General features: G+C 34.6%; 1 long non-coding RNA gene across 2 annotated transcripts in view; it reads right to left on the bottom strand.

Moving 5' to 3' along the window:
• The window catches only part of LOC113459340 (uncharacterized), a 71,767-nt gene that overhangs the window by 14,528 nt on the left and 42,692 nt on the right, over positions 1 to 14,547 (bottom strand). Inside the window, exons 2-3 of one of the 2 annotated variants that reach the window (XR_012579084.1) lie at positions 11,602 to 11,663; positions 3,901 to 8,059 (exon numbers count right to left, since the gene is read on the bottom strand). This is a non-coding gene — a long non-coding RNA (uncharacterized LOC113459340). Of the gene's footprint in view, positions 1 to 3,900; positions 8,060 to 11,601; positions 11,664 to 14,547 lie in introns of those variants that run through there. The other variant, XR_003380487.2, reaches the window with a different exon arrangement.

Raw genomic sequence — 14,547 nt, 5'->3', positions numbered from 1 at the left:
GAAGTGGGCTCAGGAGAAGCCATAAGATGCAAGGTGCTGCATCTGGGTCAGGACAACCCTCAGTGTCAAACAGGCTTGGAGTTTAAGGGGCTTGGAGCAGCTCTTCTGAGAAGTACTTGGCGATACAGGCGAATGGAAACTGGACAGAAATACGAGAGAACCTTCACCGGCAAGGTGATGAAGGTGATTTTCTTCCTCTACTCTGCTCTTTTGAGACACACCACCTGTACAGCATATGGCTCTGTGTTCTTCAGCTCAGGAAAGAAGAGGTAGACCTGTTGAAGTGGGACCAGAGAAGAGCAACAGAAATGATCATAGGCCTGAAACATCACTCTTCTGAGAAAAGTCTGAGATGATTTGGGTTGATCAGCCTGGAGAAGACTTCAAAAAGACCTCATCGTGGTCTTGCAGTACATGGGTGTACAAAGGGAGCTTGTAATAAACACGGTGACAAACCTCTTGCATGGACCTGTTGAGGTAGGACAAGGGGTAATGAATTTTAATTAAAAGAGGGTAGACTTAGACTGGCTATAGAGAAGAATTTTTTACAATGAGGATGGTGAAACACCAAAAGAGTGTCCCATCCCAGGAAAGATTCCAAGCATGGTTGGATGGGGGTCTGAGCAACCTAATCTAGTTGAAGATGTCCCTGCTTATTACAGGAAGGTCAGACTAGATGTTCTTTGAGGCCCCTTCTACCCTAAACTATTCAATGAGTCTGTGATCTTGAGAACTTCACTTAATTTTGTATATTTACTTTAAATTTATTTGTAAAAGAACTAGAACAGATCCAATCTCAGGACACATTTATTTTTGGGACTGAGTTTCAGGTTCCTTTTGATTTATTGTCCTGTAAATATGACATTTTTCTCTTTCCTTAAAGCTATATAAGTCATTCTGTCATGGCTCATTCATTAGTGGATTGATATATCAGCATTATTTGTTGATCATTAGATCTATCGATTCTATTTCTACATCCAGATATTGGTATTTATCTTTTTTAAAATCAGTGCAATTCACAATGCTTCCAATTCAAAACTCATTATTCTTTCGAGGAGAAAGGCAGGACTGCATTCTTCACTTTACAATTCTCAAAAGAAGGACATGTAAAATGGGATTCATCCCAGGGTCTTTTTTTTTCGTGGCTGATAGAAAGACACATTGTCTCTTCACAATGTAGATATTTAAAGTAAATCAGATGAATCTGCTGTAAAATTTTGTTTTTCTCTTGTGAGTATAATAGGAGATCAGGTGATGTCGACACCTTTATCACAGCTCCCCAAAGCTGTATGAGGCAGAATCCTCACAGAGAGCTGTCAGGACTTTTCCAAGTTCACAGGAAATATCTTGCAAAGGCAATTCAGTGCAGGTCCCTTGGGTCTCATTTGTAGAAATTCTTTCCTGCCTAAAAGAATTGTACTGACAGTCTATAAATATAACATTTACGGGGTTTGGAGGGGAATTACTGTAGGTGTATTGTTGGGAGGTAAAAATGCTTTCCATGATTTTATGGTCACTTCAATTTAATTCTTTCCCTCCTGTAATTATTTTCATACTTCTGATTAGTCATTAAGTCATTGGTTTCCTGATTATTTGATCAAATTAATTTCCATACTGATTGACTATAATTTTACCATTTGCTCAAACAATTTCCATTTACTATGTTTCTAAACTATACTCATAAAACACTGAATGTGAATATCTACGTTAAGTCTGCATTTGCCTCTCATCCTTTCAGTACAAATAGAGGAAAATAAGGTGTTTATTAAATACAAGTGTTACTTTGGCACTTCATTCTGTAGAGATTTTTCATCAAGGGTAATTATTTTAAAGTATGTACACAGAGCAGAAAATAATTCTAAACAAATATTTAACATGTAATTTGCACGACTGCCCAATGGCCTGGCAAACAAAGAGTTAGGATTATGATTTTATGAGAGGCCTCTTCAAGTACAAGCTGGTTTGGAAGACTGATTTTTCATATTACTGGATGGGTTTTTTTTTTCTTTGTAGTACTTCATGTGCTGAACAAAAACTTTAAGTATTGAGTATAATATATTGCAACTTTTGAAAAATAAATTTGGGCAAAATACTATAGAAGCATATATAACATATGTTGAAGCACTATAGCATATATTGCTTCAGCGTTATAATCTGACTTGAACAGTTAAAGCTGGCTTGATATATAAAGCTCAATTATATTACTGAGCTTAAGTCATGGGACTTTTAAAAGTAATGACACCCAATACTTTATATTAAAACTTTAAGTGTCTTAATATATTCACCCAAAGCTGACTACACCTTTGAAGGGAAGGTGTATACATACATTTCTATACACACAGGCACACACACACATATGTATATAAAAATATACATATCTCCAAGCTTTTATAGATATAAATTATAACTATCTCCAAATTTATCTTCTGTCTCTTCACATGCTATAGCACTGCATTTCATGTAGCTGTAACATTAGGTTTGCTAACTGGTAACATTTGATTTAAGTTTAAACTTTAAGAAAAATAGAAAATAGAAAACAGATATTTCTATTGGGAAAAAAAAAAATCAATGACAAAGAAAAAAACCTGTGGCATAGGAACAGGCTAAATAATAGCAATGCAATTAAAAAGCTGTGGAGCCTAGGACTGCATATTTAAGTGGATTTGCCATAACAGGAGAGCATAAATAGCAAATTATTAAAGCATATATATTTATTAGAAATGGTGTACTGCTTTCTCCTTTTCACATATTGTTATCCAAACTGCAGTGAATATGTTATCTATCACATTTGCCTAACAGGAAAATCATGCATTTATACTTAAATTTTTTCCATTGTTTTGAATAATTCAGGCAAGATTAAGAAGCAAAAGCACACAAAAAAATGAGGTGAGGCCATACAGAGAAAAAAAGTGCATAATGGGTCTGTTTTCCTTTCCTTGTGAAGGAGTACATTTCTCACTTTTTGGAACAAGGTAAAGGACAGGTGAGGGAAAGTGAGTCAGCCCAAGCTGAAAGGAGCAAACTACACCAAATGAATTTGCATTCTCCCAAAGCTATGACTGATCCATGGGCAAATTGTCACAAAATATTTGATACATGAAACTTTATAAATTTCTATTAAATTATCTGAAATTCTCCTCTGAGTGAAAACACAGATCCAGAACTAGGGTTTGTGAGTCAATAACTGCAAAGTTACTAATGCTTTGGGTTCTGAAGGTGAAAGGCAGTGCACAATACAGGGACGTTCACAAGGCACGTCAGAGCATTTTCTGTGCTTCAGTAGGGAGGGCATGCTTAACTTTGAAAAGAAGTTTGGGATATTTTACAATATTATACAATACTATTTAATCTATATGCATTTAGCCTTAAAGTCTTTCATTGTTTTTGCTTTTCTCATACCTATCAAAATTCCCAGCTCTTTTCTCTAGACTTCACCAGATGTAAGACTTACAAAATCAAAACCAATTTTTTAATACAAAAGAAAAAATTGCAATAAGGTGGGGGTTTTTTATGTTTTTATTCAGATCAGATGGCTTGAAAGTCATAATAACGGACAATAGACATCAACAATAATAGGCGTATAAAATATTTGTGAAAAAACTCTTTACGCAAGCACTAGATATATTTATTACTGACAGTATAAACTAATATATAGTTATAGCACAGTGACCACAGTCTGGTAAATTCCCTCGGGGCTGATGTTACTAACAAGGGAAATATGGCAGCTATTCTCCGCAATAGTATGTATGTTGAATATTCAGAAATAACATGTATGTTTTCTTCTTCAATTTTCTGTAATTCAAAGATTGTAAAAATATGGAAAACTCTTAATGGTTTTATGGTCACCGAGTATTCTAAAAAAATAATTTTAAGAGGGTGTTTCTCCTTCATCTGCCTATCTTCTATTAGTTCACCACGGCTTAAATTTTTTAATTTTTTTTAGTTTGTTTTTTTTTTATAATCAATGAAAATTGATGCAGCATTAGACTAGAGACACTGATTTAAGTGTCCAAATGTAGTTGTCTAGCCATCTGTCAAGGTTAGTGGAGACCTAGGTAAGAAAGCCCTTGGAGCCAAGAGACAAGTCTGCTGATCAAATGTAGGTGCTTCTCTCAACGTGCTACGTTCCTCTAGCCTCCCTTGCCTGAATTGTCTGATTATCCCCTGACCGTAAAGGAGCCTTTGACAGCTCTCAAGGCTGCACTTCTTCACTGCTACAGACTTCCTCTTTCTCTGGTTCAAAGAATTTCAGCTTCTCTTCTGCCCATAGAACAAGCTCAATAGCAAGTGTGGAGATGCTCACTATGTTATGAATTTCTCATAATAAAGCTCACAAAATTTACAACATTCTTTAGGAAAGATGAGGAATACCTGATGCAGAAAACCTAAAGAGCTGGTCCACAAAAAAAATATCGTGGCTTGGCTTTGTTTACATTGAAGATCACTATGTTCTCCAGGCTGATGTGGAGAAAGCAGGAAAGAATTGAGTTGAACCAAGAATGACCAGTTCAGCTTTAAATTATTACTCTGGCCAGTGGCTTGAATATCTTGAACTTAATCTTTGTAGTGCATGTCTTGTGAATCATCTGAATTTTTTTGGATGGGCTGAGTTTTAGTGTCTTCAGTGATTATAATATTGACCTGTATTAATGACAATTTGCTCTACAAACAACATTTTTTTGCGTAACCTTTAGCAAGAGACTAAAATGAGTATAAATGACAAACTATATCTGCTGCTTTCTCTCTGTCTGTATTTTTCATCCTTCCTATATTCATAACCTCTGTAACAGGACATTCCAGTCAATATTGTTCCCAATGCAGCCAGAACAAATAGCTTTCCGCAGAATATGGGAATAAATGCTAGAATCTCACCTGCCTGTATTGATATATTCTGTTTCACCATATGCTTTACATGTTGCCGTTGTTTTGCCTGTACAGACACAATCTGTCTCTTAAATTATACAATTTAGAAACAATTATTTCAGAGACATTAGTACTGCTAAATAGGTTTTGTCATCTTATTTAAATCCTTTTATATAAGCATTTTCTGTCAAATGCATGCTTGAGAGTTTGTGAAAGATTCTAGCCTACAGAACAACTGTCAGCATCAACAAAGTTATCTGTGCTAAAACACAGTTGCCCATATTAAAAGTAAATGCCTTTTTTATTCTGTGGAATATGCAAAAAAAATTAACCACATCCCATCTTATTAACTGATGAAAAGTAATGCATTTTTCGTCCCAAGATTCACTGGAATACTGGTTCTGGTTTAGAAATAAGAACTGTATTTTAGTTATGGAAAGAATCTATTCATTACAGTTTTACTTATGCAGGCACAATAAAGACATTTGCAATAGATTTGCTATAGACATTAAGAATTACTACGAACATTACACCACAATACAGTTAACTTACCAGTCTGAGTTTTACATACATATGTTTACTATAACATTGAATTAGCATGCATTCCATGACGTATATAAATTTATCTTATAATGCCATGAGTTTTGTAAGCAGCTTTATTTAACATTCTGGAATCTTCAGCAAAGTCATTAGCAAAAGCTTCCTTTTTTGATTAGTATTAGTGTTAAAATTTAAAACAAAATAGAGCAAAAGGTGGCTAAATGAGAAAGTTTTCTGATTTTCTTCATGTTGGCTAAAATTACATTGCACGTATTTCAGAAAAAGCCATCTAAATTTAACCTAAATTTCTGAATCTTCACAATAACCCAAATTTACATTCAAATGACCAAAAAGAGATAAAATATATATGGATTGTGATAGCTAATGATAGTCATTATGAGCATTTAATATTCACTTCAATATTGCATCTCTTTGGTGTATGCAACATGTAACAAAATTCCCTCACAGGAATCTCACTCTAATAATTTCCAGGCTTTCATGTTGTATCTTTCACTGGTGAGCTTGAAGAAAGTGCATAACACATTATATTAAATATTTCTTTAGCAGTAGGCATGACTACACTATTTTTATTTTATAGCTACATTATGATTTGCCTAAGGGACCTCAAAAAGCCAGAGGCCATTATGCTTTAATAATCCCTGGATGATGGAATAAAATAGAAAAAAAAACTAATTATGGATTGAAGTTGTGTATTTGAAATTGAATAATGTATTCAGAAAATTTCTGCTCTGGACTCAGTTTTAAAGGATTAAAAGGCCAAATCATGACAAGGTTGAGTACTTTGAAGGCTGATTTAAATGGTAAGGCTTAATCATCTCGTGGGTATGGAGGCATAAATCAAAATGGATTAACAGTTTACAACTTAGCGTTTTAGTCTACATAAACTTTGCTGGATATTTTTCAAAGTCAATGAAGAGTGATAAGCCCCCTAGCACGTTCTCTAACAGTGAAATGAGTTGTGCCTAAATATTATGCCTGCTTTTGAAGGCTTGTATATGGTGAAATTAAATTTACCTTTTTTGACCCACCACTCAGATATATCCAACTCCTGAGCTTACACTGTGGCAACTATGTGTGTTTGTACAGCACATGTAAACTAATAGATGCGAAAAGGAGCATGAGTGCCTCTGTGCCCAGAGTTATCCCTGCAAGGAAATTGAGGACCCTGTGTTAGAAACGAAGGGCTCCTACACAGTGCACAAGAAGAGGTACTTTTTTCAAGGTCTTGTAGTGACTGGACAAGGGCAAATGAATTTCAATTATATGAAAATATATTTAGGTTAGGTATTAGGAAAGAATTTTTACTATGAGGGTGGTGAGACCCTGGAACAGGTTGTCCAGAGAAAGGATGTCCCATCCCTGGAGGTGTTCAAGGCCACATTGGGTGGAGATCTGAGCAGCCTGGTCTTATGAAAGGTGTCCCTGCCCACAACAAGGGGTTGGAACTGAATGATCTCTAAGGCCCTTTCACTACAAACCTTTCCATATTCTTATTAAAGTATTACTACTGTTTCTTTTACCTAACTGACAGCCTACTTTAGTGCTTAAGTGACTGTCATGAGCATGAGAAATGTACATTTGCAATCCTTCATGCATGTAGGGGAAAGTGAAGCACAGATTTTCGTTGCACTAAAAGATACTTCAGGCTGTCAGGTTTGTTTAAAGGCATTTCACAATCTTTCATCAAAAGCATTATAGAAGTATACAGGAGGCTCAACTACACTTTCTGTGTCATATTATTTCTTAAACTAGGATTTTCAGTAATAATTGGGCAGATGCTATGATGTTCAGGATTTCTAACTTGAAAATGTTTAGTAATACTATCTGTAAAGTCTGCATTAGTATAAACTCCTTTCACTTCAGTGACAGATGAACAGGCATTAAAATTTTAGATTTAGGTACCTACTTCCTGTTTAATTTAAGTGATTTGGTATTTTCTCTTCTTTCTGTTATTTCAAAATACATGTATAAAACACAGAAATTGCCCAAAAACAGTAGTAAAGTTCTGTTCAAAGCTTTACTGACCTTTGGTTGAACCTGATCTGAGCTGTTAAAAAGACTCTTGAACACCAAGTCCTTCATGATATTTTTGGCATTTTAGTAGTGCATTTAGTAACTATACCACAATAAAAATATTTGCTGTCAGATTGCTGTTATATTCATACCTTTGCTACTGATAAACTCCTTAATAATGGTACAAATTTCTAATGTTTGGCAATGTTAGAGAAATCCGCATTAAGAAAAAAAAGAAAAACAAAACTAAAAAACTACATTTTGGATAAAACTGCAAAATGCACAAACAGAATTTTGACAGAAGTACATTAAAACACCATTCAGCAGAGCCTTTCTCCTGCACGTACTTTGAATGAACATCTCTTTTTCTGATCCATGAGGAATAAGGAAGATTCAGCTGTACTTCTTTCCAACCACTGCTCAGTGGCTGCCCAGAGCTGCTTTGACTTGTCTGCATGAGAGGCTGGGAGAGCTCTGCTGAGCCGGGCTGCGCTGCCCCGTGGCTTCCTGGGGATCAGAAGACATTTCTGCACCAGCCTGGGCTCCTCGCATTCTGACCTCCTGCAGCCACCTCCTACACAACAGAACCAGATGGGCTTCCTGCCAGCAAGGACGTGCTTGCCTGAGGAAAATGAAGATGGAAAAGCATGGGCATTTGAGCGTGCTGAACTCTGCATTTTTGACGTTGGCTGAGCTGTTAAGATTCAGTCTTGATCTGTCCAGTGTCAGTGAAAGCTATGTCTGGTTAGAAGGACAGATAGTGCTTTGTGCTGCCAACACTACATGTCCACCAACTTACTTCTGATAGTCACAACAGAGACAAAAAAAATCAAGAAAAATATTTAAATGATGCAAAATATAAATGATGATTGCCAACTTGGACATAAAAATCCTGTTCTGTTTAATAATAGATGTTTTCTGTAGCAATAATTAAAATATTGACTACAAGAGGTGAAAATTAGCAATACTGTTATATGTAAATGCAGAAGAAAATCTGAAGCATTTAGCAAAAAGTGTATTTTATATACAACTATGAAAATTGTTCCTGCTTAAAGTTAGGTGTAAATCCTTCTTGGTTTCTTCTACACCAACAGCTTTTTGAATAGTCTGTGGTACAGTCAACAAAATAAATCAGATTGTGAACACATTAAAGTTAACCAGATCTACTCCTTACTCCAGAAATGTTTAATTTATGTTGACAGTCTTGCCCTGAGTGGTTATAGCTTGAAAAGTAAAGCAAATTACAACCCCATCTTGGAGCATATCTGCTTCCAGTTTTCAAAATGAGTGCATTTACCTCAAAAATCTCTGATTTGTTACTGAATTTAAAAGTTGAAATTTGTTGTTAAAGAAGATTTGATAAGAAGTCATTAATGGATGGGATTAAATTAAATTCCTATAAACCTGTCCAAACCTTACGGAGACTTTACCTAGCTTTTTTTACTACAGAAAATTTCATTTTATTTTTTTAATGAAAAATATGAAGACATGATGGAAAAGTAACAGTTTTTGTGTAATTACAAAGACTCAGAAAATTCACCTAAAATTATGTACATTTAATATAAATAATAACTATAACTATATAACTAATAACTATAGTCTAATAACTATCTGGAGGCAGGAAAAAAAAAAAGCATTTTGGGCCAAGGCCATGATAGTGACATTATTTAATGAAAAATAATTAATTATACCTTTGTTGCAATTACATTTCCCAATTTCAGGATGAGCAGAGAGCATCAAAGAGGAACTGCTATGGACTGACTGCAACCTCCATTCTCCAACCCCCTGCAACACACAAGTTGTGTCTTTATCTTGACCCATGAGTTTTTTATCTGTTTTCCCTTTGAGGAGGGGGAGTAAGAGAACAGCTGAGTGGGCATGAGGGGCTGGGTGAAGGTCTGGCATCCCTCCAAGGTCAGTCCATCACACAGACCACAGCTTAAAACTAAAGAAACCCTAAGACATAACTACCAGTTACACAAGTGCTAGATTCAAGCTTGTACTTCAATGTATGTCTGCATAAATTCTGCATGTACAACAGCTGAGTGAAGAATCTTATTTTCCATGGGTATCTGTACAGCACTTTCAATTTCAAAATAGGCAAAAATAAAATCACCCAGTGGTGTTATAGGGATAGATGTCAGATTAAAATCTGCCCTTCTGAAGTGTCTGCTCTGAATGAGGATGTTTAAAACACAGGAACTACTGGCTTTAGCAGATTCAGAAGCTGAATTCATTTTTATTCCATTCCATGATGATTCACCACTCCGGATTATACTACTACAGGGGAAAAAAAACCAAAACACAATAAAAGACCACACACCAACCAACAAATAAACAACTATACCAATACCAAAAAATCCCTCATTAGATCACTAGTGTTTTTTAACTATTACAACTTTGAAACAATACTAGATTTATGAGTTCCTATTTCTCATAAAAAAGGAAAAAAAGCAACTTTCATTAATTATCTATATATACGTTTAAAATAGCAGAAAGCAGAACATCCAGGCAGAGTGGTATTTTCTTTCATTTGATAACAAGTAGTTACACAGAACTGATAAGAAACTCTTGGTCATTAGACAATAAAGCGTTTGGGTTTGGAGGTAGGTCTAAAAATGCCTGTGGTGGAAATTTGTTGTTCTTCCATATATTTTGCCATGGAGTAAAATACATACTCTGTTTTCAGTGCCCAAACCCCTTTGAAGTGCTTGAGGACTGTTACAGACCTAAAGCAATCCATGAAGCCAGGCTGCTGAACCAAGCAGAAATGATTTGCTAGAAGACAATGTTGAGCAGAGCTGCTGGCCTTATGCTTAATTTCTTAAAGAGAGGTACTTTATTCTGGTTTAGAAAAAAGCCTCTCTCTCCATTTGGGATTCATGATCTGTCTCCTGACATTAAGGGCCTTTATCACATACAGAGTAATTTCTCAGAAGTTGTGATAGATGTGGTCTTCTTGTCCTTTCTAGTTTAATGGTTGAAGTGCATATTTTTATGCATATTATGCTGAAATCCATCTTTTGCCTGAGGGTATTTAACTTGCATAATCTATGAAGTTGTAGATATTTTCTCCCTTTTTTGTTACTACAGTATAGATTGGATAACATTCTTATTATTACTGACAATAGTTTGAATGCAAAGTATTGGGATGAGTGTCTCTTATCTCAGAAAGAGTCTCCTGTTTCTCTTTGTAGTCTGGTATTCTCACCTTAAAGTATTATCCAGTTTATTTCCTCCAGGAATGCATAGAAAGAGGAGTGGCTTGTTAATGGGATTGAGTTAAACAGTAAGTAATGGTAAACTGGCTATGGCACATATTCTTGAGCATTGTATTTTGAAATGTTAAATATTTTTAAGTTTGACATGTGATTTGTGTCAAGTCAAATGGATCTGGCAATGACTAAATGACGATAGTGAGATTAGGAAATAAATGCATAAATGCTTTATAGAATGCTTTTCAGTTTGCAGAATGAGGGCCCTGCAGTACATAAAGACAACTCACATGATGCCCATGCACTGACTGGAGTGATAAGGGTAAAAGTGCTAATAATTACCACAGTTAGATGCCTATTCACCAAGATGCCTTGTAATGGATACAACTTGCTTACACTCTGCTTGTATACCATGCTGATTTGATGTTGCTATCAAAGCTAAAAAGTTTCTTTTTTAAAAAACATCTGTTTTATGAGATACTTGACTAGAAATATTGTTAAAAGAAACATGTCTCGTATACCAAAAGATTCTTAATTAAAGAAGACTTGTATTTGAACAAAATACCTTTCTAATTAAAAATAGTCAAGAACAATATCATATTATCAAAACAGTTTCTTTTGATTTAGTGATTTTTGTTTCTTTGTTTTCTTTGGTTGTTATTTACTTGTTGATTATTTTTTACGTTTTTTTAAACAGAAAATACAATTACTTACTGGCTAAATATTTTTTTCTAGTTAAGCACACAAAGTAAAAACTTAAATGAAAAATAAGAGTGTACCTGAAACAAATACAGGCATTTAATGAGTATCTGATATAACATTTGATGTACTGTGTAAGAATATAAACCAAAGGTTTGATGTCATTTGACTTCTCAGCCAGACAAGACGAAGTCTATTCAACATCAGGTAGAGTGACCTCATAATAGAGCTTAGGGAAGGTTTCACCTACCTGAAGTGTAGAAAACTGAAAGCTGAATGTCTCTTCCAAGATGATTTCCAAAGGCTTCTTCGCTGTCAGTGAAAAGAGAAAGACATATTTGGATGATGAATTTTCTAATAATGAAAAAAAAAGTGTCTAATATTAGCAGAATGATTGAACTCTGTCTTCTGACATTAATGTAATGAAAGCCAGAGATGACTTGACTAAATTTAGTACCAGATCTTGAGGTGTCAAACATGGCCAAAGAAATTCAATAATGTATTTACTTGGAGGGAGGGAGAGAGGACGGTTCCTATAAAAATAAATATTAATAAATGCATACAAAGTCAAGATTTTATTTGCATGGCAAAATCAGTGTGTAAATGCTCCGAGATTTAATATTTCTTCAAATGCTACTTTTCTTGTAAAAATAATGAAAATTAATTATAAATATATTTAAATGCCAGAAAAAATTATTTTAATTAAGACAGAGGTTTCTTACTTTAATTTTCAAATTTAACTATGAAGCAGCAATGAATTTGTCATCTCAACTCTCTTCTCCTTTCATATATAGTTATGGCCTAGGTCTCTGAAATATTTTAGTAATTCTTTAGGAGATTCATGTTTGCCACATCAAAATCCTACACCTATAGAGAGAAGTACTTGTCTAGAGAATCTATCCTAAGTAAACTTAAGAAACACAAGTTGATATGGCCTAATGAGAGAAGCTGATAACTAATTTTCATATTTTAATATTGTAATTAAAAAGATAAGCATTCCTATATAAAGTTGTTTTTTTTCTCAAGAGTGTTTTTCATTTAAAGAAAAAAAACAATTATTTCCACAATTTTGTTTGGCTAATAATTTTTTCAAGGTTTCTTAGAAATTTGGATGTGTTGGATATGTTATAACATCCTGTCAAGAGACTTGTCTTTTATCTTTAATATGTTTGGAGTGATCATACACTCAGAGAGCATGCTGAGTTGGGACAGGCCCATCAGGATCATTGAATCCAATTCATGGCCCTGCACAGGACACCCCGAAAATTCCACCTTGTGCCTGACAGTATTGTCCCAATGCTTCTTGAACTCTGTCAGACTTTCTGCTAGGATATGTTCCCTTGGGAGGCTGTTCAATCACACTGTGGGTGAAAAACTTTCTCAGGATTCATTCTCATACTCTTAAAAATTACCTTCTGGATAAAAGATGGGAAAAGATAGGAAAAATCATTGCAGAAATGTACTTTCCACTAAAGGAAATATCAATACAATTATGATTAGCACAGATTTGAAACTTGATATATTCTATATTCTCTTATATTAGATGTGAATATTTGTATTTAGTTGACATTTGATTAAATAATCCTTATTGCAAACTTACGGTTCAAACCGGCAAAATAGGGCTCATCTAAAATGCTATTTTCTAATTTCTCACAGTCAAAAAAGCCGTTGTCTTTTAAATGTCTGTAATGTGTGGCTACTGAAAAATAGCTTTTTTTAAAAAAAATTGCAACTTCAGGTGCTGCAGTTCACACAGTGCCTCACATAACTCCATTCTGAAAAATAACATATGATCCAATCAGGGTTACTCCTATGGAGTAATGCACTTGTCAGCATGTCTTTAAAGTGCAAGTATAAAGTTTTCTATTCAGATGACAAAGTTAAGACCAGCTTCTATTTATAGGCAACATTTATGCTTGCAGCACTTAGATAAAAGAACTTAGCACAAAGGTATTTAATCTCTGACAAAAATGTCTACTTAAAGGTGAGCAATATATGTATAAAAACAACGGTATGATTTGGAGTTTACTATCAAACATTGAACCTTAGAGGGTGTGTATAGACTTCTAGCTTTTGTTTTCAATATTTCCCCAAATAAGAACTTATTTATTAATTTACAGGACATTGATTCTTTTTTACTGCAGTCCTTTCATCTTTCATTTAGAAAGGAAGGCTAGATTTGTAAGCCTTTAGACTACTTTCAGAATTCCAGGAAAAAAACCTGTCCTTCTGTTCTTTAAAGACAGCCATAGAAACTTTGCCCTTGTTCTTCACATTGACACAGATGTCAGCTTGTAACCACCTCTATTCAATTATAACAAGTTGTGTTTCTTATTTGGGGGAGGGGAGTATTGGAAGAAACCAGAAAGCTGAATCACATCCATTAAAAAAATATCTAGCACACAATGGAAATCAGTTATAAAAGATCTCACTAAGTGAAAAAAGAGGTTTTTTTTCAAGGAGGAAAGATAGTGCAAAGCTTTAATCTTTTTAAAGGCTTTCTATGGATATGAAAGTGTATTACATTTTTGTGTTAGTTTTTGTACTGAGACTGGCAGGTGGCTGGAAAAAGACTCAGGAGAGGTTAACACCTGTCTTTTCATAGATTAAAAAATTCAGGTTTTATCTTTAACTCATTTGAAATCTCAGAATGCTGAAAGCATTAGAATTTTACCAGTCATTTTCCTTGTAACAACACTATGATGAATTTATATGAACTGCGATCCCTATCTGAGACTAATTTCTAATGGGAATTATATATACACATATGCATGGTTTCTTCCATTGGATGTTCTCAATTCAAGTTAATTATTGATGTAAATTAAATAAAGGTAGAACATAATTATCAGTTCATGTGGTAAAATTTCCCTCATATTTGTCATGGCTTCTAAATAGATATGTTTTGGATTTTATGGGGTTTTTTGGGGTTTTTTGGTTTTTTTTTTTCTGTGAATTATAAATGAAATAAAGGTGAAAGCTCCAGAGAAGTGTCAAGCTACTTTTTCATATCACTGTTAAAGACATCCCAGAGCCTTAAATGGTTTGGGTAGGAAGGGACAATTAAAGATTATCTAGTTCAACTGCATTGCCCTGGTGGCTTTCACTGGGTCAGGTTGCTCAATCCAATATACTGTGGACACTTCCACTGCTGAAGGATGCACAGTTTCTTTGGACAACTTGTTGTGACATCTCACCA

The sequence above is a fragment of the Zonotrichia albicollis genome, chromosome 2 (assembly GCF_047830755.1).
Source record: "Zonotrichia albicollis isolate bZonAlb1 chromosome 2, bZonAlb1.hap1, whole genome shotgun sequence".
NCBI lineage: Eukaryota > Metazoa > Chordata > Aves > Passeriformes > Passerellidae > Zonotrichia > Zonotrichia albicollis.
Note: the sequence above shows the minus strand (reverse complement) of the source record. Positions and strands in the feature narration are given on the sequence as shown.